The sequence below is a fragment of the Theropithecus gelada genome, chromosome 3 (genome assembly GCF_003255815.1).
Source record: "Theropithecus gelada isolate Dixy chromosome 3, Tgel_1.0, whole genome shotgun sequence".
NCBI lineage: Eukaryota > Metazoa > Chordata > Mammalia > Primates > Cercopithecidae > Theropithecus > Theropithecus gelada.
This window is the reverse complement of record NC_037670.1, coordinates 82527817-82550334: the sequence shown is the minus strand read 5'-3', so window position 1 is coordinate 82550334 and position 22518 is coordinate 82527817. Positions and strand designations below refer to the sequence as shown.

General features: G+C 42.3%; 1 long non-coding RNA gene across 1 annotated transcript in view; it reads right to left on the bottom strand.

Annotated features, from left to right (window-relative positions):
- LOC112621036 overlaps positions 1–22518 on the bottom strand; it is a 38491-nt gene that overhangs the window by 9276 nt on the left and 6697 nt on the right. Inside the window, exon 2 of the long non-coding RNA XR_003118643.1 lies at positions 6781–6850. This is a non-coding gene — a long non-coding RNA (uncharacterized LOC112621036). The remainder of the gene's footprint in view (positions 1–6780; positions 6851–22518) is intronic.

Below are 22518 nucleotides of genomic sequence, written 5' to 3'. Positions count from 1 at the left end.
CTACTGCTTTTTTTTTTTTTTTAAACAAATTGAAGGTTTGTGGCAACCTGGCATTGGGCAAGTCTATTGGTGCCATTTTTCCAACAGCATGTGTTCATTTTGGTAATTCTTACAATAATTCAAACTTTTTCATTATTATATTTGTTATGGTGAACTATGATCAGTGATTTTTTCTTTTTCTTTCTTTCTTTTTTTTTTTTTTTTGAGAAGGAATTTCGCTCTTGTTGCCCAGGCTGGAGTGCAATGGCGTGATCCCAGCTTGCTGCAACCTCTGCCTCCTGGGCTCAAGCGATTCTCCTGCCTTAGCCTCCCAAGTTGCTGAGATTACAGGCATGCGCCACCACGCCCGGCTAGTTTTGTATTTTTAGTAGAGAGGGGGTTTCTCCATGTTGGTCAGGCTGATCTCAAACTCCCGACCTCCAGTGATCCACCCACCTCAGCCTTCCAAAGTGCTGGGATTACAGGCATGAGCCACTGCGCTCGGCCAATTAGTGATTTTTGATGTTACTGTTTTATTGTTTTGGGGAGTCATATAAGATGGAGAACTTAATAAATGTATGTGTTCTAACTGCTCCCCCGACTGGCTGTTCCCCTGTCTCTCCCTTACCTTGGCCCTCCCTATTTCTTGAGACACAACAATATTGAAATTAGGACAATTAATAATCGTACAATGGCCTTTAAATATTCAAGTAAAGGAAGAGGAACACATCTAATTTTCTTTTTTCTTTTTCTTTTTTTTTTTTTTTTGAGATGGAGTCTTGTTCTGAGGCCCAGGCGATATGTAGTGCAGTGGTGCAATCTCGGCTCACTGCAACCTCCACCTCTCAGGTTCAAGCAATTCTCCTGCCTCAGCCTCCCAAGTAGCTGGGACTATAGGCATGTGCCACCACACCCAGCTAATTTTTGTATTTTTAGTAGAGACGGGGTTTCACCATGTTGGCCAGGCTGGTCTCGAACTCCTGACCTCAAGTGATCTACCCACCTTGGCCTCCCCAAATGTTGGGATTACAGGCATAAGCCACCATGCCCCACCACATCTCTCACTATCAATCAAAAGGGAGAAATTATTAAACTTAGTGGGAGGCATGTGGGAGGCCAAGATGGGCTGAAAGCAAGGCTTCTTGCACAAAACAGTTGGCCAAGTCGTGAATGCAAAGAAAAAGTTCTTGAAGGAAATTAAAAGTGCTACTCCAGTGAACACATGAATGATAAGAAAGCAAAAGAGTCTTATTGTTGATATAGAGAAAGTTTGAGTGATCTGGATAGAAAATCAAGCCAGTCACAATATTCCCCTAAGCCAATGCCTTGTCCAGAGTAAGGCCCTATCTCTCTTCAATTCTTTGAAGACAGAGAGAAGTGAGAAAGTTGCAGAAGAAAAGGTGGAAGCTAGCAGAGGTTGGTTCATGAGGTTTAAGGAAAGAAGTTGCCTCCATGACATAGAAGTGCAAGGTAAAGTAGCAAATGCTGATGTAGAAATTGCAGCAAATTATCCAGAAGACCTAGCCCAAGATAACTGATGAAGGTGGCTACACTAAACAACAGATTGTCAGTGTAGATAAAACAGCCTTCTATTGAAAGAAGATGCCATCTAGAACTTTTATAGCTGGAAAAGAGAACTCAAGGCCTGGCTTCAAGTCAGCCTTCAAAGGACAGGCTGACTCTTTTGTTACGGATTAATGCAGCTGGTGACTTTAAATTAAAGCCAATGTTCACTCACCATTACAAAAATCCCAAGACCCTTAAGAATTATCCTAAATCTACTCTGTCTGTGCTCTAGAAATGGAATGACAAAGTCTGGATGACAGCACATCCGTTTACAGCATGGATTAGTGAATAGTTTATGCCCCCTGTTGAGACTTACAGCTCAGAAAAAAAAAAAAGATTCCTTGCAAAACATGACCGTTCATTGATGATGTACCTAGTCACCCAAAAGCTCTGATGGAGATGTACAGGGAGATTAATGTTATTTTCCTGCCTGCTCACACAGCATCCATTCTGCAATCTATGGATCAAGGAGTAATTTTGGTTTTTAAATATTATTATATAAGAAATACATGTTATACAATTATAGCTACCATAGGTAGTGATTCCTTTGATGGGTTTGGATAAATTGAAAATCTTCTAGAAAGGATTCACCATTCTAGATGCCATTAAGAACATTTTTGATTCATGGGAGGAGGCCAAAATATCAACATTAAGAGGAGTTTGGAAGAAGTTGATTCCAACCCTCATGGATGACTTTGAGGAGTTCAAGACTTTAGTGGAAGAAGTCACCTCGGATATAGTGGAAATAGCAAGATAACTAGAATAATAAGTGGAGCCTGGAGATGTGACTGGATTGCTGCAGTTTCATGACCAAACTTAAATGAATGAGGAGTTGCTTCTTATACATGAGCAAAGAAAGTGGTTTCTTGAGATGGAATCTACTCCTGGTGAACATGCTGTAAACATTGTTGGAATTACAACAAAAAATTTAGAATGCTACATCAACTTAGTTGATAAAGCAGTGGCAGGGTTGGAGAGGATTGACTCCCAATTTTGAATGAAGTTCTAATGTGGGTAAGTAAAATGCTATCAAATAGCATTGCATGCTACAGAGAAATATTTTGTAGAAGAGTTCATCAACAAGTCCATTATTGTCTTATTTTAAGAAATTGCCACAGTCACCTCAACCTTCAGCACCACCACTCTGATCAGTCAACAGCTGTCAAAAGAGGCAAGACCTTCCACCAGCAAAAAGATTAAGATGCGCTGAAGGCTCAGATTGTTAGCATTTTTTAGCAGTAGAGTACTTTTAAACTAAAGCATATCTATTTTAGACATAATGCTATTGCACACTTAAAAGACTACAGTATAGTGTAAACATAATTTGTATATGCACTGGAAAACCAAAAAAAGTGTGTGACCTGCTTTATTATTTTATTCACTTTGTTGTGATGGTCTTGAATCAAACCTGCACTGTCTCTGAGGTATGCCTGTACTTAATGTCATCCCTAACTGTGACAGTGCCTCTTGGGCAAGTTTATCTTTGAGGTTATTTTGGACCATGGAAGGTCACAAAGAGTGAAGTGTATAAAGGATTCCCTGAGAAAAGAGGGCTGGAACTTGAGGCAAGGTGGCAGGAGGAAGAGGAGAGAACACAGCTAAAAATAGTTAGTACGGTGTCCCTAACTAATTGGTGAAACTAGGCCAAGGTTGGCAAAACTTTTGTAGGAGAGTCAAGTCTGAAGGATGGATTAGTGGCTCCCTCGAGTCTTGATCTGGAAGAATTTCTGCAGTCACACACAGCCTCAGCAGTGATATCCGCAATGACTGATTACTGATGTCTGCCAGGGGCCCAGGAAGGGTGTGTGTGGCGTATTTGTCAGCCATGCTCTGGTGGACATGTAGCTACATTTTGAACTTTTTGGCCTTTTGCTGATCTTTATTTTCAGAAACACACACCAGCATTTCTTTTCTCATGCATATTCATGGCTATCTACTTGCTGCTCAAATAAGAGATTTATAGTAGTTTAGGCAGAATCTCTCAGAGGTATCTGAGCTAATGACCAGTAAATACCACTCAGCATATGTCTCTAGAAACTATGAGCAGGGAAGTCTCTACAAGTTGGTCACCCCTGTGTAGTCACTTTTTCTCTTTGCAACAGATGTCCAATACACAGGTTCTGCCATGCCTTGGAAACAACTGTCACCCTCAAATCCTCTGGAGTGGATCATGACTGTGGCAGGATCTGTGACATTCATTCTGGGCTTCTCACAGAAGACATGACAGAGTGATAGGAACTGTGACTGTGCCGTCACCAGCACTTTTAGGTATAACTAGCTCTCTGGAAATCTCTGCACTACTTGAGGGAGTTGGTGTCCCAAGCTATATCCTGCTGCATGATGTCAAATGCTAGAGGCAGGCCATTTGCCTCGCTCCCTTATTGCTACACTGCCTGGCTCTTTGCTATTTTTATAAAAAATCAAGTTTTCCTTAAATATCAAAGAATTTTGGCCGGGCATGGTGGCTCACACCCATAATCCCAGCACTTTGGGAGACTGAGGCGGGTGGATCACTTGAGGTCAGGAGTTTGAGACCAGCCTGGCTAACATGGTGAAACCCCGTCTCTACGAAAAATACAAAAATTAGCTGGGCGCACACCTGTACTCCCAGCTACTTGGGAGTCTGAGGCGAGAGAATTGCTTGAACACGGGAGGCACAGGTTGCAGTGAGCCAAGATTGTGCCACTGCGCTCCAGCCTAAGTGACAGAGCAAGACTCCATCTCAAACAAACAAACAAACAAACAAAAAAAAATTTTATTTTCAGGGAGCCCCTGTGTTTTAGTCTGCTTGGGCTGCTATGCCAAAATATCATAGACTGGGTGGATGAAACAACAGAAATGTGTATCTTTATAGTTCTGGAGGCTGAGAAGTCTGAGATCAAGATGCTGACTGATTCAGTTCCTGGTGAGGGCCAACATCACAGCCTCTAGACATAGACAGCTGCCTTCTTGCTGTGTTCTCACTTGGTGGGAAGACAGCAAGCTGCTGTCTCAAGAACACTGATCCCATCATGGGGGCCTCCCTCAAGACCTCATCTAAACCTCATAATCTTCCAGAGGCCCACCTCCCAACACCATCACATTGGGGGTGAGGGCTTCCACCTAGAAATGTGAGGGGGTCACAAACACTTAGTCTGTAACACCCTCCTCTCTGCAAGGTGTGTTTTCATTAGAAAACACCAATACCTTAATAATATAACCAAATTTTTTTTAACACTAAAGAGTTTGGCTGGGCGCTCATGCCTGTAATTCCAGCACTTTGGGAGGCCAAGGTGGATGGATCACAAGGTCAGGAGATCGAGACCATCCTGGCTAACATGGTGAAACCCCGTCTCCACTAAAAATACAAAAAATTAGCCGGGCATGGTGGCGGGCGCCTGTAGTCCCAGCTACTCAGGAGGCTGAGGCAGGAGAATGGCGTAAACTCGGGAGGTGGAGGTTGCAGTGAGCCAAGATCGCACCGCTGTACTCCAGCCTGGGTGACAGAGCAAGACGCCGCCTTAAAAAAAAAAAAAAAAAAAGAGTTTGACCTGAACATTTTGTGCTTTGGGTTTTAGTGGGGTTGGTGTGCTTGTGCTACTGGGTTGAGAGAATAGAGAGCTTTAAGAATTATTAACATTTGGCAAAATAATGACGTTTTCAGTTTTAAAAAGAACAGTAAGTGGTTCGATTCCTATTGCTAATTGTAGAAAACGTCATGGTGGAACTGCGTGGGGAAATACAGAGGAAACTGCAGTGGGTTGGGGAGGAGGACCGTTTTGAACTGCTTTTTGTTAAAGTGAACTGACAATTCTGCTTGTTGAGTTGTTAATACAATGTTGAAATTCAAGTGCTGTATCTGATTTCAATTCCTGACTCCTCCACTGAGTAGCACCGTGACTCTGGGCAAGTTACTGAATCTCTCTAAGTCTCAGCTTTGTCATTTCTAAAATGAAAGTAATAGTAGTTCCTACTCCATGAGACTCAATGAGGAGAAGATTCAATGAGGAGCTGGGAGTGGTGGCTCTCGCCTGTAATCCCTGCACTTTGGGAGGCTGAGGCAGGAGGATCACTGGAGCTTCCGAGGTCGATGCTGCAGTGAGCCATGTTCATGTCACTGCACTCCAGCCTGGGTGATAGAGCCGGACCCTGCCTCAGAAAAAAAAAGAAAAAAAAAGATTCAATGTGAATGTATGCAAGTAATTCAGGACTGTGTCTGGAACATGGTAAGTGCTCATTAGATGTCAGCTATTATTATTATTATTCTTAGCAGCAGCATGGTGGGAAAGATACAGCACTAGGAAGCCAGAGTCCTCTCCCCAATTACTGAGGTACGTTGACAACAACAATAACAACAACAACAATAGTAGCAACACTCTTATTACTAAGCTCTTACCATGAATTAATTTACAACTGCCCTATGAGGTAAGTATTATTGCTATTATAATCATCCCTTACTTATAACTGAGGAAATTGAGTCACAGAAAGATTAAATAACTTGCCCAAAGTAACAAGGCTAATGACCAGCAAGGCCAGGGCTTGAATCCAGGCAGCCTGTTCCAGAGCTGACATGTTGAACTACCATGATATGTTGCTTTTTTTGGTCTACACAGTTAGGGCCATGGCGGGAGGCAATGTGTAGACCCAGTAATCTGTTGGGATCCCTCTACGTCTCGGATCCTTGGGAATGTCCCTGAGTTTAGATCTACTGTTATACTCTATATCAGACAATGAAAAACACAGTTCTAAGTCCTTATCTTGGGAAACTCTCATAACATTTGGCTTAGTGAAGTCAAATGGTACAAAATTCAAAAGTAAAAGGCACACGGTATAAAGTCTTTTCTTAGTTCATCATCCAGCCATCTAGTTCCCTTGCCCGGAGATAGCAAATGTTAGCTAATGGATCAACTTTGAGCAAATTGTTAACCCAAACCTTACCTCTTTATCATCCAAGACAAACACTGCTTCCATGCCCCACCTCCTGTCTCTGCTCTGACTTTCTGGCTGGAGACAGAATTCCCAATAAAGCAGAGAAACAGAAGTAGTTTCTCTCCAGTGCCAGCCTCACCTTCCTTCCCCTCTCTTTACGTCTCCCCTCCCCTACCACTCCTGGGTCTTTCTTTCCCAACTCAAACTATCACCATGTTACACTACACTAAAGGTATCCTCAGGAGAAGGTTGGGGACATCTGCTTTAACTTCCACAACTCCTTTGCTACCAGGACTATCATTCTGGGTTTATCACCAATTAACATACCACTCACGCTGTGAAGTATAAGGGCTGGTGTGGCTGGACCACCAAAGAAGACTCATTCGCTGTAATATTCCTAAACACAGAAAGAAAAAAAAATAGGATTTTCTTTCTCTAAGTATTCTAGTACTAAACCTTGTAGCTACATATGTACAGGAACAGGGAGATATCAGGACATGCTATTGATCTCATTTGTAAAACCCCAAAATAATAGCAACAACAAACTAAGCATGCACACATTGACTAGCAGATTAAACTGTTAACAGTGAATATGTTACTTACCAACTATTTTAACTTTTAATAAGAAGCATGAATTTCATTTACATATATATACACATATATTTTATATATATATATATATGATTTTCAGATCTCAGATCTTTTCTCCCCTTTTTATTGTGGTAAAATAACATACGCTTTACCATTTTAACTATTTTTAGTTAGTTGTTTGTTTTTAATAGAGATGGGGTCTCACTATGTTGCCCAGGCTGGTCTCAACCTCCTGGACCCAAGCAATCCTCCCACTTTGGCCTCCCAAAGTGTTGAGATTACAGGCATGAGCCACTGCACCCAGCCTCAACTATTTTTAAGTCTACGATTCAGTGACATTAAGTATATTCACAACGTTGTGCAATAGTCACCACTATCCATTTCCAGAAATTTTCATCATCCCAAATAGAACTCTGTACCCATGAAATAATAACTCCCCATTCCTCCCTCCCCAAGTGCCTTACAACCTTGATTCTACTTTCTGTCTCTATGGATTTGTCTGTTCTACAAGCAGCATCATGCAATATTTGCTCTTCAGTGTCTGGTTTATTTCACCAAGCACAGTGTCTTCAATGTTCACCAATGTTGTGATATATATTAAAATCCTTTTGTATGCAAAAGAATTTTTGTTCCTTTTAAAGGCTGAATGATATCCAATTTTATGTATACACTACATTTTAAAAATCCATTCATTTGTTGGCTGGATTGTTACCACCCTTTAGCTATTGAGAATAGTGCTGCTATGAAATGGGTGTAGGAGTATCTGTTTGAATCCCTGCTTTCAATTCTTTTGGGCATACACCAGAAGAGAAATTGCTAGATTCTATGGTTTATCTATGTTTAACTTTTTGAGGAAACACCATACTGTTTTCCACAGCAGCTGCACCATTTTACTTTCCTACCAGCAATGGACCGGGGTCCTAATTTCTACTCATCATCATCAATCCTTTTTTAAAAAAAATAGTTATCCTAATGGGTGTGAATCTCATTTTTTATCCCTCACCCCCCTTTTCCCCTGAGTCCCCAAAGTCCATTGTATCATCCTTTTGCCTGTGCATCATCATAGCTTAGCTCCCACTTATAAGTGAGAACATACGGTATTTGGTTTTCCATTTTTGAGTTACTTCACTTAGAATAATGTTCTCCAGGCTGGGTACGGTGGCTCAGGCCTGGAGAGGTTGGGAGGTTGAGGTGGGTGGATCAAGAGGTCAGGAGATCAAGACCATCCTGGCCAACATGGTGAAACCCCATCTCTACTAAAATGCAAAAAATTAGCCAGGTGTGGTGGCGTGTACTTGTAATCCCAGCTACTTGGGAGGCTGAGGCAAGGGAATCGCTTGAACCCGGGAGGCGGAGGTTGCAGTGAGCTGAGATTGCACCACTGCACTCCAGCCTGGCGACAGAGCAAGACTCCATCTAAAAAACAAATAAATAAAAAATAATGGTCTCCAATTCCATCCAGGATCCAGTTTGCTGCAAATGCCATTATTTAATTCCTTTTTATGGCTGAGTAGTATTCCATGGTGTGTGTATGTGTATATATATATGTGTGTGTGTGTGTATGTATCACATTTTCTTTATTCACTCGTCGATTGATGGGCATTTGGGCTGGTTCCATATTTTTGCAATTGTGAATTGTGCTGCTATAAACTTGTGTGTGCAAGTATCTTTTTTATATAATGACTTCTTTTCCGCTGGGTAGATAGCCAGTAGTAGGATCGCTGGATCAAATGGTAGATCTATTTTTAGTTTTTAAAGGAAACTCCACACTGTTTTCCATAGTGGTTGTACTAGTTTACGTTCCCACCAACAATGTTAAAGTGTTCCCTTGTTAACACATCCATGCCAACATCTATTATTTTTTTATTTTTTTTTATTATGGCCATGTGAGTTTCTTTTTTTTTTTTTTTTTCTGAGACGGAGTCTCACTCTGTCGCCAGGCTGGAGTGTAATGGCATGATCTCGGCTCACTGCAATCTCCGCCTCCCAGGTTCAAGTGATTCCCCTGCCTCAGGCTTCTGAGTAGCTGGGACTACAGGCACACACCACCACGCCTGGCTAATTTTTTATATTTTAGTAGAGATGGGGTTTCACCATGTTGCCCAGAATGCTCTCAATCTCTGACCTCGTGATCCGCTTGCCTCGGCCTCCCAAAGTGTTGGGATTATAGGCATGACCCACCGTGCCTGGCCTCATATTTTTTGTAAAAGGTGTGATGGTTAATTGTGCCACTTTGACTGAGCCATGGGGTGGCTAGCTGTTTGGTCAAACACTATTGTGGGTATACGTGAGGGAACATCTTAAGTCCTGGGCTTCTACAGAGCCAGTTTCTATTAATTGCTTTTTTCCTGTATATTGCCTATACTCCTGTTTCTTTGAATGTCTTATAATTTTTTGTTGAAAATTGCACATTTAAAATGCTATAATGTGGCAACTGTGGAAATTAGATTCTCACCCTTCCCCAGGGCTTGTCATAGTTGCTGTCAGTTATTGTTTGTTTAGTGAGTTTTCTGACATAGTCTGTAAAGTCTGTATTCTTTGTCATGTTTGGTTGGTGAAGTCTCTGTATAGTTAGTTTAGCGGTCAGGTAGCGATTGGATACAGATTTCCTTAAACACCAGGGACCAATGAGTTTCCCAGTTTTTGCAAAGGGGCTCTGTGAGTAAATTGGGGCTAGCCTTCGACACTCAGCCAGGGCCTTGACAATTCTGTTTGAGCCTTCACTGCCTGCCTGCACATAGCTTCAAGGATATGTTGCACAGAGGTGAAACTTAGGGCCTTCCCAGGTCTTTGCTAAGCATCCACACAACCCTGGGCTCATGCACAGCCCTCTGCAGGCATGTGGCCTTCTAGCTCCTTAGGAATATGTCGAGTTCCTACAGACATCTCATTCCCTGGCTTTTCCTTGAAAGTTTTTGGTTAGCCTATTGTTTGCCAACTAGTATCCACTACTTCAAGCGCCTTGAAATTAAATAGTTGCCTCCAAATGTTTTCAATAAATGTCCCCAGGAAGAAGGGTTTTTGCAGCAGGTGATCTTCAGGTCAAGTCAAATAAGGACTGGCTTGCAATCAGTGTCTTCCTGGGAACTCCCAGAGAGGGCAAATCCTGACAGATGTGTGGGAATGAGGTTTTGAAGGAACTCTATCTAATACTACTGTGCCTCCTCCAGTGGCTGCCAGGCTGTTGGCTTTTACTGTAATTGTGGACTGTTGATTTTCAAGGCTACCACAGAACTGGAGGAGATGGGTGATGGGAGCAGGGCAAGTTAAGCTTGCTGCTCTTACTGAGATTCAACCATTTTTCTGGAATAAACACTCCCTGGATTGCTGCAAGCCTTGGGTTCATTTACAGAGTTCTGAAAAAGTTGATTCTCACTATTTTTGCTGGTTTTCTCACTGCTTTCCTGGAGGAGAGAAGTTTTGGAGATACTTACATTTTTGCCAACAATATCCTAATGAAGTGTTAATGGGGAGAGAGAGTGAGTTGTGTGAAAAAGCAGTGCTGGAGTTACTGTCAGAGGTGGAGTCATTTCAAGTGATGACAGGGCCCAGGGTAAGGCCGGGGAATGGACACCCAAAATGGAGTGCAAGCAAAGATCACTGCTGCGGGAAGGGGCAGGCAATGGATGCTCAGACCAGACTGATGGGAGGGTGTCCACATGGAGGCTGAAATCCTCCAGGACAAGGATACTACTTGAGGGGAGAAGGAGACTGAACCAGGTGCCTAAGTCCTCCCTGACTGCAGGAGTGACCTGAGATTGATGGATGGTGGCAGTGTCAGTGCTGGGAAATGAAAGTTGTCACATGCATAGCCAGTATGGAAAACAGTGGCAGAGATATTCTGAAGACTGAAGAGGAACAAGAAATTTCAAAAGATAATTATGATATGTAACTAGATATCTTACACCAAGAAGGGAGAATTTTTGTCAATTTAACTAATGTGGTCTACCAGTAGGGAGGATTGTTGTCAATTTAATTAATATGGCCTACCAGTAGAAAAACTTCTTAGTGCCAACAAACTATTTTCACTCATCGCTCCATAAATCAGGAGGTGAAGGCAAGAACTGCAGCCTTTGATAGATGCATCTTCTTGTGGTTCACCCTCTGTCTTCATTCTTGTTCATCTTTTTTTTCTTTTGAGACAGGGTCTCGTTCTGTTGCCCAAGCTGGAGTGCAGTGGCATGATCTCGGCTCACTGCAGCCTTGACCTCCACAGCTCAAGTGATCCTCCCACCTCAGCCTCCTGAGTAGGTAGGACTACCGGTGCTTACCACCATGCCTGATTAAATTTTTTTTTTTTTTTTACATTTTGTAGAGACAGGGTCTCACTACATTGCCAGACTGGTCTTGAACTCTGGGCTCAAGTGATCCTCCCATCTTGGCCTTCCAAAATGCTGAGGTTACAGGTGTGAGCCACCACACGCAGTCTCTCTTCATTCTTTAAGGGAGTCTCCTTTCTCTGAGCTTATATTACCTGTTTTATCTCTGAGTTTACATGACGTTAGGGACCACAAGTCCCTGTTGCTGGAGATGACCTGCCATGAGGATCAGATTCGTGACCTGCATTTAGGCCAAGGTTAGTGAAGGACTAGAGAATCCCAAAGAGCCACACACTGCCTTTATTTTTGGAAAGCCATGTTTTCTGCAGGCTCCGAGGGTACTGATTTAGTCATCTTTGGTCTTACACACAGAATCATGAGTATTCATTATGTAAAATTCTTTTAATCAATCTTTTCACAATGTATAATAGCTGTGATCATAAAATTCTAAGCTATAGCAGCCTACAACAGTAATGTGTAAAAAACACTATACACTGAAATGTCCTAACTGGGCCGTCGCCAAGTTATGTCTGAATACAAACCAAGACATCAAGATTTGGGGCTGGAAAACACACTCTCAATGTAATTGCTTAAAGCCACCATCACTTGGATTCAACTCTCACGACTGTGAAAAGCACTTCAAGTTCAGCTCTCAAGACTATGGAAGCAGAACCCAGGGGACCCAGCGTGGATTCAGCTGCCTTTTCTCTAATTTTCCAACCACATGTTCACACAAGACCTAGCAGTAAACAGCATGAGGAAAATCAAGCAGGGAAACTTTGCCTCCCCATCGAATTGCTGTAACTCCCTCTCCTGCCTGTCGCTATTAACCTCTGGAAAGAGAGGCCTGTAATTGCCATCCAGTACTCATTCCCATGCAGTCTGCAACATGCAGTGGCCTGGCTTCCATCTCCACCACTCAGAAAAGATCAACACTGATGGATGCTGTGCTCAAGAATGATGCCAATCTTCATCATTCCCTACCTGTTTGCTACTTTAGACAGCGTCAAATGACTGACCTTCATCCCCAAAACTTTCCCCTTCTTTCACCCTCTGGGATACCTCTCTCTATTTTTCCTCTTACAACTCTGACTCCACCTCTTCCTTCCCTGGCTCCTCTTCCTCCAGCAGCTCCTTGCCATTTCCTCTAAGTCCATCCTAAGTTTCATATTGTCTCCCTCTGTATCATCTATCCCTCAGTAATTTGAGCAACTTCCACCTAACGACCTAATCTACATGTTTAATCCACACCTGTGAGCTCTACGCCTCCTGTTCCAATTGCCTACTGGATGCTGACATAGATAGTTAGCAAATATCTCCAGCTCAACATGCCTCAAATTATACAAACTGTTTCCCTAAAACCTGTTCCTCTTCTTGTCTTCCCAGCCACATGGCACCCAGGCTGGAAGTGCGGAGTCATCATTAGCTATTCTCCCTCTCTCTCTGTCTCCATGTTCAGTCTATTTCTTACAAAACCATTCCTCTATCTCTCTCCTCTTCATTCCCACTGCCTTCCTCGCTGTCTCCTTGACTGCAGGAGCTTCCTCTTTTTTTCCAATCCACATTACTGCCAGAATTCTCTCTACAATAAACAAATTTGATGAGTGTTAGTCCTTAGAGGTTTCCCAAAGCTAGGGTGATTGTATGCCTCTGTTGGCCTAGAACAGTGCTGTTTTCTGCTGACTGTTCAGTTATTCTATCTGGGTAGCATGCCCATTAACTCTCAAAAGTGGCCCATTTGGATGATGAATTATGTGATCATCCTATCACAGAGCAACAGGGTTAAAATCCAAACTCTTTAACCTGGCGTACAATCTGTCCCCAAGCTAACTTTCTATTGCCATCTTTCTTCCATCCTGTTTAACTGCCATTCCCCAAACACGCCAGGCTGTTTCCCAGCTCACTGTCATTATCCATGCTGTTCTCTCTTCCTAAACACCGTTCCCCCATTTGCCACTTCTCAACTCCTCCTTAACCTTCACCACCCAGCCAAGGTAGCACCTCGTATGTGAAACAGCATATCCTGTCAAGAGCCTTCTCTCCATCCCCTGCTCCCCAGTGATCCTGTAGCGATTTGTTCAACTCTTTGTCACGTATTCTACTTTGAATCTGGTACAACACCTGGCACATTGCAGGTCCTCAAAATATTCTGAAGGAGAGGCTTTCAAGAAGCATGAAGCCAGGAGGTTTTTTTTTTTTTCCCCTCCGGTTGTCTCTGATTAGAATTAAAAGCTTTTATTTTCCATATGGGACTTGCTTGAGAAAATCCAACATGTCAGAGCCAAGTCTATTTCTTCATCTGTAGAGTAATAAGGAGAATAATTGCTGCTGCCAAAAGCTACCCATGTGAACTCAATAAGGTAATAAAAACAAGCCCTGCTGTTGAAGTAGAATGTATTGAAATAGAGAATGAGATGAGCCTCCCATCCTCTGTCATCTATCCCTACAATCTGCAGCCTGTGTGGTGTGGGGGCAAGAGAAGATTCCGAGAACTGGCAGATGGTTAAATAGAAAATGTACCTAGGGGAGGGAACAATGATTTATCCCAATACAAACGAAACTAATTTGAGAAATAACCACTTATTGAGCATGCACATGGATCAAATATTGTGCTAAGAATTTTACATATAGTTTATCTTTCCAATTTTGTAAAGAGATTGATGGATATTATGATTCCCCATTTTACAGTGGAGGAGACTGGAGCTCAGAGAGGTTAAGTAACTTGTTGATATAGTTTGGCTCTGTGTTTCCACCCAAATCTCATGTTGAATTGTGATCCCCAATGTTGGGGGAGAGACCTGGTGGGAGGTGATTGGATCATGGGGGTGGATTTCCCCCTTGCTTTTCTCGTGATAGCGAGTGAGTTCTCACAAGATCTGGTTGTTTGAAAGTGTGTAGCACCTCCCCCTTTGCTCTCTCTTCCTCCTGCTCCTACGACATAAGACATGCCAGCTTCCACTTCAACTTCTGCCATGATTGTAAGTTTCCTAAGGCCTTCCTGTCCATGCCTCTTGTACAGCCCGCAGAACTGTGAGTCAATTAACCCTCCTTTTTATAAATTACTCAGTCTCAGGTAGTTCTTTACAGCAGTGTGAGAACGGACTAATACACTTACCAACAGCACAAAGCTAGTAAGTGGTGGAATTGGGATACGTAATAATAATGCTAATAACACACATGTGCATACCAGGGTGTCTGTGGTGTGCTGCTCAGTTCTCACACCCACCCTATGTATTATATTGTGTTGTATCTCCATCATCAGATGGAGGCAATGTTAAATAACTAGCCCAAGGTCACATACTAGGAAGAAAGGGTGCCAGGCAATTTACTCCAGTAATCTTATGCCTGGTCACTACCCTCGCTCTCCTTCAGGTCTGTCTGACTTTGCTATCTCAGCTCTTTTTATGTTGCCAGAGAATCCATCAGATGGCTTTTCCCTCCTTTCTCAAGATGTGGCCAGCAGACTGTCAGCATCAACATCGCCTGGAAGCACATTAGAAAGAATCTTGTGCCCCTACTCCAGGCCTAGGGAGACAGTATCTGCATTTCCACAAGATCCCAAGGACCTGGTCTAAATCAGTCATTTTCAATCTCATCTGCATATTGGACTCCCCTTGGGGAGCTTTAAAGAATCTGATGCTGGCTGGGCACGGCAGTTCATGCCTGTAATCCCAGCACTTTAGGAGGCCAAGGCCAGGGAATCACTTGAGACCAGGAGTTTCAGACCAGTCTGTTCAATATGGCAAAACCTTGTCTCTACTAAAAATACAAAAATTAGCTGGGCGTGGTGGCACACACCTGAAGTCCCAGCTACTCGGGAGGCTGAGGCAGGAGAATCGCTTGAACCCAGGAGGCAGAGGTTGCAGCGCGTTGAGATTGTACCACTGCACCCCAGTCTGGGGGACAGAGTGAGACTCCTTCCCCCTGTCCCCTGCCAAAACAAAAGAATCTGATGCCTGGACACCACTGACAGTCCTTCTGCTTTAATTGTTCAGGTACGGTTTGGGTATTGGGCTTTCTAAAAGCTTCCCAGGGGATTCTGATGCGAAGTCAGGTTGTGAACCACTCCCTTAAGCAGATACACTGTTGTTTGCCTCCTTCCTTCACTCATTCAAGTGCACCCTGGCACAATTTGCTGGGGAGATGGACGATTACAATATAGTATGATAAGTAGTAGGTCAGCACCATCCCAAAGGCCAGGGGCGCCCGGAGGAAGGCCTGATGCCAAGTCAGATTGCCTGGAGATACCAGATGAGACCTCAGGCTCAAGGACAAAGAGGAGCTCTTGGATTTGTTGAGTGCTATGTTGAGCAGGGTGGGAGAAGGGAGAGTTCTACGCTCATTACCAAAGTGAAATTCATAGAATTTTAAGCTGTCATAGATTATAGAGATTGTCTAATGAATCTAACAGTTTTCAAACCTTTTTTTTTCTTTTTTCTTTTTTTTTTTTTTGAGACGGAGTCTCACTCTGTGGCCCAGGCTGGAGTGCAGTGGCACCATCTCGGCTCACTGCAACCTGTATCCTGGGTTCAAGCAATTCTCCTGTCTCAGCCTCCCAAGTAGCTGAGGTTAGAGGTGTGTACCACCACGATCAGCTAATTTTTGTATTTTTAGTAGAGACGGGATTTCACTATGTTGGCCAGGCTGGCCTCGAACTCTTGACCTCAGGTGATCTGCCTGCCTCGGCCTCCCAAAGTGCTGGGATTACAGACATGAGCCACCACACCCAGCCAACTTTTTAAAAAACTATAACCTACATTAGGAGAAATATTCTATGTCTCAGCTCAGAATATATATAAAGTTTTATAAAACAATGTTTAGCTTCACTAAATTCCATGTACTTTGATATTTTGATTTATTTATTTTGTATAGATGAGGCCTTACTATGTTGGCCAGGTTGGTCTCCAACTTTTGACCTTGAGCCATTCTCCCACCTCAGCCTCCCAAAACACTGGAATTACAAGCATGAGTCACTGCATCCAGCCTACTTTAATATTTTCTAGTATTTCAATACTATTCTCTTCCATTAGAAAGAAAAAAATACTGGTCATGTTTAGCTGGATTCATTTTCCGCTACACTAACAGGTCACAGTGGGCAGTTTGAAAGACCTGGACCTTATCCCTTCAATGTTTCATTGAGGAAATGATGACCCATAATAACTACATGGCATGGCCTGAGCGAGTAAAGAAAAGTGTGTCCAAGTTCCAGTGTAAAGGACTGGTGTTAGAGACGGAAAAAACCTGTATGGCACTGGTTGGTGGATACTTCAGAGGGACTTGCCTTCCGGAGAAATCCTACTCATTTTTCTGGGAAGTGAAGATACAGTCCTGTAGAGAGGGCAAGATGGCAAATTAATAAATGAGGCATCTGGGTAATTTCTAGGCCCCCTGGATATATCAGTATTACTGAATGAGAATTGTCAGTTTAGCTAGGGTTTGGGCCCTATTGGAACCACCTGGGGCCTTTGTCTAGTATATATAGGACTTCCAGTCATTCTGATGTGCACCCTTCCTCTTCAAGAGCCTAAGTTTCTGCTGATAACAAGCCTTCTCGAGGTTCGAGCTGATGGGGGTATATCCTATCTCTCCAGTATGTTGGGGCAGGCAGGGAAAACAAAGGTGAGAACTGCTGATCTCTTGAGCAACACTTTCCAACATTTTAGATTTCACAGGTCAGTGGAAATTCGAAAACAGTTTAGGAATCAATATCAGGGTGCCAATATTTATTTGTCCCAAAAAAGGAAATGTACATTTAAAAAGGAAGAAACAAAAAACCAAATACTCCCCAAATCTATGGCCATCTACAACTATCATAAGGGAAAAAGAATCTAATCTTAGACTAAAGATAGTCTTGTGCATGAAATATATTTAACTTTTTATAGATAACAAAGCTACTGCACTGTCCTAATTTTTCTTATTTCACTGTGAACACTTTATTACAGACCAGTGGTGGTCTGTAGACCAGTGCCTGGAACTACTGCTCCAACAGATATAAACTTCTTCCTGAGGCTATTCATTCTTCCAGTGTGGAAATTTGTATTCTTTATATCTTGACTGACATGGAAGACAATTATTTTAAATCATAAAAATATCCATTAAGTCATCTGGAAAATTATACACAAGCCATTAGCTAGATTACATTAAATCTAAAAAACAAGACAGTTCTTATCATTTAGTTTCTCAAGCCATCACCATTTCAAATTTGGCCATGGATGGCTATCATTCTAGTATTGAGCACTGAAGGTAACAGGCACTTGCTTCCTTCTTTCCTCTGCGTGATGACTGAGTTTCCCAAAGTCCTAGAGAAGCTGGCCTCACTTTCTAAAACTCTTGTTCCTCTCAAGTTCATATGTGTCAAGCTAAGTAAATTTTCTGCGTGGTGGGACTTATATATTTATTTTTAATTGTTCATCCTGTTTGTGAGCTCCAGAAAAAATTTTTTTTACTACTGAAATTCATGAGTTATTATAAAATAAATATATATGAACATTTAATTCAGTATAAAAATCCTGCTGTATTAAAATGAAAACCTAATTGTAGCTGTCATTCTCCTTATTAATATTGGTCTAGACAGTATTTTTCAATTTTTCACCCCATCATTAGTAGTTGTGGGGGGGAGTGTTAAGCAACAGAGCAAGATTTATTGTTAGTATGCCATCTGTTAAAAACTGTACTGGAGAAACCAGACACGTGTACCTCTAAACGTACTGAAATGCTACGTTTTACCAAAGAAATTCTAGGTCATTTCTAATGCCTCTTCGGAATGTCAATGAATTACTATTGCAATTGATTACAAACTCTAAAAAGTAAAAACTCATTATTTTCAAACCCTTTGAATTTGCTGTTTGTACAGATCAGGTCTGTACTTTTAGGAGTGCCTTCCTAAAAGTTATTTATCTTCCCCTTTTTTGCTTGCTTCACAAAAGCAACTGAATTCTGTCAGTGTTTTTATCTCTCTCATATATTTCTGAGAGTCAAAACTGCCTTACGAGGTTTTTTGTTTTTTGTTTTTGTCCTTTCTTTGCTAAATCTGTATGTTTCTAGTGCAGCACATTTTGTTTTCTCATCTGTATGATTTGCTTGAAGGTTTTGATATTTACATGTTATAAAAGAAAATGTCCAAAGTGTATAAAAAACACATTCCTTGTAAAATCTCATTATTTCCTAATGTTTAGGTCTGTTTGTTTCGATGTGGAGGTTGTAGAAGTTTTTTGGCATTAGTATTCTAAAGAGTTTAGTGTTTCTTCGTGTGTACGTTTTGCCTATGAGAATGATGTGAAAATGTACCTGCATCCAATCATTTGATCAGTCCTGCAGAAGCTTCTTCCATTCCTACTGTTACTGATGCTGTCCAGCCTTCACTATTTTTTTAATTGAAGTAAAATAGACGTAACACAAAATTTATCATTTTAACCAATTTTAAATGGTTTAGTGGCATTAAGTACATTCACATTGTTGTGCAGCCCCCTCATTCTTTTTTACCTGGGTTACTGAAACAACCTTAAAAATGCAGTCTTGCTTCTAATTGTGCCGCCATTAAGGAAGGAACTAGAAATTGTATCTCTGCTGACTTATTTTCATTGGTGTATAGAAGAAAAATGGAAAGACAGAAGCAGCATTCTTTGTCATTTCTTCTGTACCTTAGACTTCTGAGTTGCTGAAAATGAAATGCAGACAATGTTCTCAGGGCAAAAAAAGGACAAGTACCTGCTGTACTGGTTCCATCCCCTGCTGCAGATCATTCCTTGCTCAGGACATTTCGGCCCATGCATTTGTTCTGAGAACACATAGAAAATAAAAAAATTTATTTGGCATTAAAGGGTCTGGCCACTGGAAGCACAAAGAAGCTTTCAGAAGTAAATTCTATAGCTTTAAAATGTGCTGAAATGATCATTTCAAAAATTAAAAGGCAAAACTCTTAGATGGCCAAACTAAGTTGGTAAGTGAAAATAAAGAAGCCTGAACTGCTTTGGCCCCCACCAGGGCAGCTGAAATTGGCTGGTGTGCACTGAGTCTTCAGTCCTCTTGAGGGGCAGTAGAGTAGGTACATCAGAATCAAGGAGCCCACTGCTGTAAATAGCTGTGGCTGGAGCCTTTGGCAGTGCAGTTTTGTATCACTAGATGTCAGTGTGGACTTTCCCAACCTCCACCTTCTTGCCTTTGCAGGAGGTGGACTAGACATCACTTGGGGGCCTTCCTCAAGTCCTGGCAAACATAAGGCTATTTTCAGAACTGTAATTTCACCAAATATTTTGTCCACCTACATATATTGACTTTTAAGAGTTCTAGAAAACACAAACAGAAACTCTGAACCAAAGGTTGTTCTTTTTAATGCTGTGCCCTTCTAATCTCAATGCTTACATTTGAAAGCCTGCTTACAAGGATGTTCCAAGGCCAGCAATGGAAAGTTCCATGTAGGGTCTTTTAACAGCAGCATGGCCAGATACCTGCAGGCCTAGCTTCAAGAAAGTGTGGCTCCTTATACTACCAGGGCTCAGGAGGAGGGGTAGGAAGTCAAGAAGAAGTATATTAGGGCCAGATGTGGTGGCTCAGGCCTGTAATCCCAGCACTACAGGAGGCTGAGGCGGGTGGATCACCAGAGGTCAGGAGTTTGAGACCAGTCTGGCCCACATGGCAAATTTTGTATTAAAAACACAAAAATTAGCTGGGCATGGTGGCGCACACCTGTAATCCCAGCTACTTGGGAGGCTGAGGCAGGAGAATTTCTTAAACCTGGGAGGCGGAGGTTGCAGTGAGCCGAGATTGGGCCACTGCACTCCAGCCTGGGTGACAGAGCATGACTCTGTCTCAAAAAAAAAAAAAAAAAAAAAAAAGAAAGAAAAGAAAAAAAAAAAAGAGAAAAGTATATCTGATTAGCCATATAGGGATTTAGTGGTCATATTTATCAGATTTTTTTTTCCAAGTAGTTTGTAATCAGCTGCCTTCTGAAACCTTAAAGAATAGTCTTTGTATTAATTTTCCCATTGCTGATGTAACAAATTACCATAAATTCAGTGACTTAAAACAACACAAATTTATCTTACTGTTCTGGAGGTCAGACATCTAAAATGGGACTCAAGTGGACTCATCTAAAATCGAGGTGTCAGGAGGGCTGTGTTCTTCTTGGAGTCTTGGGGAGAATCCATCTCCTTGTCTTTTCCAGCTTCTAGAGGCCACCTCCATCCCTTGGCTGGTGGCCCTCTTCAGGCTTCAAAACCAACAATAGCCTTGAGCATTTCTTTGAACCACTCTGACCCTGCCTCCCTCTTTTACTTTTAAGGAACCTTGTAAGCACCCTGGGACCACACAGACCACCCAGGACTAGCTCCCTATCTCAAGATCCTGAATTTATTGACAACTGCAATGTCTCTCTTGCTCCGTAAGGTAACATATTCAGAGGTTCGAGGGATGAGGACGTGGACATTTCTGGGTGGGTGGAGTCGGCACTTTTCTGCCTACTACAGTCATTACTTTTAAAGTAATACATGATGCAATTTTTCAGGTGATGAATTTTTTAACAGACTAATTCAGTGTCACAAACAACTGTTTCTATTGGAGACTATATTGGAAAATAACAAGGGCTACATTTCCTTCGCTTATGGAGTGATAACAATGAAAATTAATTTGCCACACCCAGCATTCGTATTTGGTCACCTTCCAACTGAACTGAGCACTAACTCCACTCCTTTGTTGACCCCTATGCTCAGGGTGTCCATTCCCAGAACAGCACTGAGCAGAACAGGGTGAACACATACAGAGAGAGCTGGAGACATGATTCCCACACCAAGAAGCACTGAACAAAGTGAAATCCAGTGCACTGAGGGACCAGACTAGGGTAACTTGTGCATATCCCTGTGCAAATTCAACATACAGCTGGAGGCCTAAAGCCAAGAGAACCTAACCCCATGCCTTGCCATAACTACAAGGCTGGTTTTGTTCTGCCTATGTAAAGCTGAATTCAGCTCCCTTTCTGGATGAATTTCAACTTCTTAGCTCAGTACGCCAGGCCAGTTACATGCAGCTTTCCAGCCTATTCTCTCACCCTCTCACCTGTTACTCTTCATTCCAGCTATAATTAACTGCTTGAAGTTCTTCAGCTACTCAAAGCCCTCTCTTGCTTCACAATCCCTCAGCCTGGAATGCCTATGGGTGCTGAAGCCAGAAGTCTCTCAAGACTCAGCCCAGCGTCCCTTCTCGAACTACATCTTTGTCCTTCACCAGTCCCCATCCCTTCAGTCAGCTCCAGTATGCCTTTACCAGATGGTACTCTGATCATCTCTTCATTTCTATCTAAGTCCCTTGACTAGAAGCTATAAGGTTTTTGAAGCTATATGGTGTTTGATTTAACTTTACATGCCCAGATGCTCAGCCACTCTATTTAAAGAATGAAAATATCTCCAGTGTGGGTCCTAAGGTATTCTGATGTTTCCCTGCACTAGGAATGACCCAGCTCAGGGCTATGTTCCAAAACCTACCCAGTTTAGACTTGTATCCCTAGAGTTCAGCCAGAGCCCAGCTAGCTTCTGGGAAACAGAGGGTGGGGTAAATTGACCAGGAGCTCTTGTTGCTCCATCTTCTCATGGTAGAGGAAAGGCAGTCCCGCAACTATGCCTTACCCTTTCCAACCTGGCCTAACTTGGGGGCGTAGATCATTCAATAGCAAACTCAAAGGGAATTGGCCCCCTAAGGCACAAAGTTGCTCTGGCTGAACAGTGGGGAAGACAGCCAACTTCACACACAAACTTAAGGTGGTGATGACAGTCTGTTAAGTCAGTAGTAATTCCGGACATGCATTAATCACTGCTGCCTGCCCTTAGCGAGCCATAGCTGTTACTCTTGCATATAGATTGTCTTCAGGCTCTCTAGAAGCAGGCACTGTGGGGAGTTAAAAATAAAGCAGAAATAGAGTTCCTGTACTTGGGAGGCTTAAACAATCTAGTCCTAAAATGTAGGGCTTGCCTTTATGGGGGCTTTTGGCTACCTTTGAGGGAGGAAGTGGTAAGAGAAAATGTCTCATAATACATTTTAATCATACATGTGCAACAATCATTCACGTACAGTATTCATGATTTAAGCAAGTGACAGGAGGCAGTTTGGAGGGTGCATCTGCATTGGAGGAGGGACCGCATGCATTATGTAGCAGAGAGCTATTTTT